We start from the raw sequence: 2,500 nt of genomic DNA, 5'->3' as shown, positions 1-2,500 counted from the left end.
GTATATTTGTATGTATGTATGTATATACATATTTATGTATATTTATATATATATGAATATATATACATATATATACAATATATACATATATATATATATATATATATATATATATATATATATATATATATATATATATATATCTTTCTCTCTTCTCTCTCTTCTCTCTCTCTCTCTCTCTCTCTCTCTCCTCTCCTCCTCTCTCTCCTCTCTCTCTCTCTCTCTCTCTCTCTCTCTCCTCTTTCTCTCTCTCTCTCTCTCTCTCTCTTCTCTCTTTCTCTCTTCTATTCTCTTCTCTTCTCTTCTCTTCGTTCTCTCTCCTTCCCTCCTCCTTCCCTCCCTCCCTCTCCCTCCTCCCTCTTTCCTTCCTCCCTCCCTCCCTCCTTCCCCCTCCCTCCCTCCTCCCCCTCCCTCCTTCCCTCCTCCCTCCCCCTCCTTCCCCCCTCCCCCTCCCTCCCACCAACCTCTCCGCTCCCCAACCAATTAAGACGTGAAACCATATTCCATGATAGCATTGACACGGTCCTCTGTCGCTCTTTCTCTCCCCAGTCATCCTCTTTCGCTCACTCGCGCCGCGGAGAGCCTAAATTTGCTGATTATTTAGGCCTAAAAGGGTAATTAGCGGAGTGGTGTTAAGCGTAATTTGCGCGCGCAGGTAAAGCGACCAGACCGTGGCCTGAGGGTAAATACCGGGGATGTTTGAAGGGGAGGGGGAGGAGGAGGGAGGCAGAGGGAGAGGGGGAAGGAGGGAGGCAGAGGGAGGGGGAAGGAGGAAAGGAGGGGGAGGGTGAAGGAGGGAAGGAGGAGGAGGAGGGAGGAGGGAGGAGGGAAGGAGGGGGAGGGGGAGGAGGGAAGGAGGGAGGCTGAGGGAGGAGGGAGGAGGGAGGGAGGGGGAGAGGAGGAGTCTCTTTCTCTCGCTTGCTTTTGCTCTCGTTCTCTCTCTCTCTTTGGTTTGTTTGTTTGTTTGTTTGTTTGCTAGCTTTCTCTCTCTCTCTCTCTCTCTCTCTCTCTCTCTCTCTTTTCTCTCTCTCTCTCTCTCTCTCTCTCTCTCTCTCTCTCTCTCTATCTATCTATCTATCTATCTATCTATCTATCTACCTGTCTGTCTGTCTATCTATCTGTCTATCTATTTATATATTTATCTATCTATCTATCCCTTTCTCCATCTCCATATTTATCTATTCAGATGTTATTTGTCTCACATTTCTTTGTCTCTTTTTCGACTTTTAACGTATCTGTTCTTTCCCTTCATCAAGAAAGAAAAACATAGTATGTAAAAACATTATATTTCCGTCATAAAGTTTTTTTTTTTCTTCTTCTTTTTTTATAACCTGGTAGGGAATATGATTTGTGGTAATAATAATAATGATGACGCTCAGGATAACAGTAATTCATAAGAATTCGTTTTAAAAAAAGGCGATAGGGATTTTTGTGATAATAGAAACAAGAAAATTCGATAATGATATTAGATAATAACGATGGAATAACAACAACGCGAGTTATATTAACAACACCCATAACTACAATAATAACAGCTCTTGCACGTGACGAAGACCCAGTTATTCAGACCACAAAATAGGACCACACCCGCGGTCTCTTCGCCCGCCCCCCTCCCCCCCTCGCGCCCCCACGCCCATCTCAAGACCTCCGAGCCCCCCCCCCCCGAGCCCCCACGCCCATCTCAAGACCTCCGAGGTGTCGATGGGCGTGAGACGGTGGGCGTGAGAGGACTGTGTTTGCCTTTTGGTTTCGCCTGTCACGCGCTCTGTGTCACGACGGTCACACGCGACGGTTTGGAGGGGGGGGGGGGAGTGGGGGGGAAGATGGAGGAAGGGAGGGGAGGGAGGAGGGAGGGGAGGGAGGGAGGGGGGAGGAGGACGGGGAAAGGAGAGGGAGGAGAGAGGGAGAATGGAGGAAGGAAGGGAAGGGAGGAGGGAGGGAGGAGGGAGAAAGGAGGGGGAGGAGGAGGGAGAGACACGAAGGAGGAGATGGAAGAAAAAGGGAGATAGGATTAGTGGAGGAAAAATATGAGGGAGGGGAAGGAGGGAGAAAAAGAAAACGAAAAATGAAAAGGACGAAAAGAAGGAGGAAGGAGAAAGGAAAGGTGTGAAGGAAGAGGTGGGATAAAGAGAGGAGGAGGTGGAAGTCCAGAGAAAAGGGGAGAGAGAAAAAAAAATAAGAAAGAAAAAGTTTAAGAAGAAGAAAAAAACATAGAAGGATGGAATAGAATAAGGAGGAAAAGCAGAGAAGAAAGAAGAACTGGATAAGAGACGAGAAGAAGGGGGAAGGAGAGAGAATGATGGAGGACGGGAGGGGGAGGGGGAGGCGGAGGGGGAGGCGGAGGGGGAGGAATATGAAGGAAAGCGATGCGGTCGACAGGTCCTAGCTTAAAATGGGATAATCTTCCTCCTAATGGGATATATTCGAGAGCCAAGGTCGATTGAGGCTGAGGATCTCTGTTTAAGAGGGGGGGGGGAGGGGTCATGGTGAAGGGGGGAGG

This window comes from Penaeus monodon, chromosome 35 (genome assembly GCF_015228065.2).
Source record: "Penaeus monodon isolate SGIC_2016 chromosome 35, NSTDA_Pmon_1, whole genome shotgun sequence".
In the NCBI taxonomy this organism is placed as follows: domain Eukaryota; kingdom Metazoa; phylum Arthropoda; class Malacostraca; order Decapoda; family Penaeidae; genus Penaeus; species Penaeus monodon.
This window is presented reverse-complemented; position numbering follows the sequence as displayed.